At 38.1% G+C, this 2,500-nt stretch overlaps 1 protein-coding gene across 1 annotated transcript in view; it reads right to left on the bottom strand.

Annotated features, from left to right (window-relative positions):
- LOC137628971 (secretin receptor-like) overlaps positions 1-2,500 on the bottom strand; it is a 390,916-nt gene that overhangs the window by 2,340 nt on the left and 386,076 nt on the right. The window lies entirely within an intron of this gene.

The raw sequence follows: 2,500 nt of genomic DNA on the forward strand, positions 1-2,500 counted from the left end.
GCAGCAGGGCCTATCGCTCGCCATTCATTCCTATTTCTAGCACGCTCTCTTGCCTCTCTCACATCTATCCTCCTATCACCTAGAGCTTTCTTCACTCCATCCATCCACCCAAACCTTGGCCTTCCTCTTGTACTTCTCTCATCAACTCTTGCATTCAACACCTTCTTTAGCAGACAGCCATTTTCCATTCTCTCAACCTGGCCAAACCACCTCAACACATTCATATCCACTCTAGCTGCTAACTCATTTCTTACACCCGTTCTCACTCTCATCACTTCGTACCTAACCCTATCTAATCGAGATATACCAGCCATACTCATTAGACACTTCATCTCAAACACATTCAATTTCCGTCTCTCCGTCACTTTCATTCCCCACAACTCCGATCCATACATCACAGTTGGTACAATCACTTTCTCATATAGAACTCTTTTTACATTCATGCCCAACCCTCTATTTTTTACTACTCCCTTAACCGCCCCCAACACTTTGCAACCTTCATTCATTCTATGACGTACATCTGCTTCCACTCCGCCATTTGCTGCAACAACAGACCCCAAGTACTTGAACTGATGCACTTCCTCAAGTAACTCTCCATTCAACATGACATTCAACCTTGCACCACCTTCCCTTCTCGTACATCTCGTAACCTTACTCTTACCCACATTAACTCTCAACTTCCTTCTCTCACACACTCTTCCAAATTCTGTCACTAATCGGCCAAGCTTCTCTTCTGTGTCTGCAACCAGTACAGTATCATCCGCAAACAACAACTGATTTACCTACCATTCATGGTAATTCTCGTCTACCAGTTTTAATCCTCGTCCAAGCACTCGAGCATTCACCTCTCTCACCACTCCATCAACATACAAGTTAAACAACCACGGTGACATCACACATCCCTGTCTCAGCCCCACTCTCACCGGAAACCAATCATTCACTTCATTTCCTATCCTAACACATGCTTTACTACCTTTATAGAAACTTTTCACTGCTTGCAACAACTTTCCACCAACTCCATATAACCTCATCACATTCCACATTGCTTCCCTATCAACTCTATCATACGCTTTCTCCAGATCCATAAATGCAACATACACCTCTTTACCTTTTGCTAAATATTTCTCGCATTTCTGCCTTACTGTAAAAATCTGATTCATACAACCCCTACCTCTTCTAAAACCACCCTGTATTTCTAAGATTGCATTCTCTGTTTTATCCTTGATCCTATTAATCATTACTCTACCATACACTTTTCCAACTACGCTTAACAAACTAATACCTCTTGAATTACAACACTCATGCACATCTCCCTTAATCTTATATAGTGGTACAATACATGCACAAACCCAATCTACTGGTACCATTGACAACACAAAACACTTATTAAACAATCTCACCAACCATTCAAGTACAGTCACACCCCCTTCCTTCAACATCTTAGCTCTCACACCATCCATACCAGACGCTTTTCCTACTCTCGTTTCTTCTAGTGCTCTCCTCACTTCATCTATTGTAATCGCTCTCTCATTCTCATCTCCCATCACTGGCACCTCAACACCTGCAACAGCAATTATATCTGCCTCCCTATTATCCTCAACATTCAGTAAACTTTCAAAACCTAATAATCCAGATGATGTATCGAGATTCATACCCTTCCTCAACTCAATTCTTCAGCATTAATTGTCTCACATACCTAAATAAAAAGTTCATCTCCAGCACACAGCCACCTCCTAAATCTCATAAAAACTATCTCACTTAAAAGATTTCAAGGCATTTCATGTTAGTTCCTCTGTTTCCTTTTTATCCAGCCTCTATTAAAATTCTCTTAATTGTATTCTTTCTCATTAACCTATCATCATCTTGTTTCAATGCACCGTTGATAAACTTTTTAGAAGGTTTATGAAGAAAGTTGTCCTTGATTCCGATGAAAAATGATTGATTTAAGAATGATTATTATCTTGACGTTTCTCTTCGGTCCTGTGTTAAGGGATGGGACAAGCTATCATATATATATATATATATATATATATATATATATTATATATGTACGTAGATATTAATATTTATATATATATTTGTATATATATATATGTATGCATATATACAGTATATATATATATATATATATATATATATATATATATATGGATAAATATCAACACAACATCGTGTTCAAATAGAAATAAATTTCTACCTCATACTTGGGATCGAACGCTAGCCCCTTCTAATGAAAGGCCAGGTCGAAACCAACCATGCCACGAGAGCCCATAAAAGGAAATCCGAACCTGACGCTAATCCAGCTGTCCGAGGATTTACCTGGCGAGACATATATACAGTATATGTGTGTGTGTGTGTATATATGGATGTTTATTTATTGTATATACATATAGATAAATGGCAGTACAAAAACTTTAGTCTTGTTTCTTTTCATAATATAAATAGACCTAAGGTAAATTCTCTAGTCATATACGTCCATAGGCCTACATACATAAATACA

Source organism: Palaemon carinicauda, chromosome 37, assembly GCF_036898095.1.
Source record: "Palaemon carinicauda isolate YSFRI2023 chromosome 37, ASM3689809v2, whole genome shotgun sequence".
NCBI lineage: Eukaryota > Metazoa > Arthropoda > Malacostraca > Decapoda > Palaemonidae > Palaemon > Palaemon carinicauda.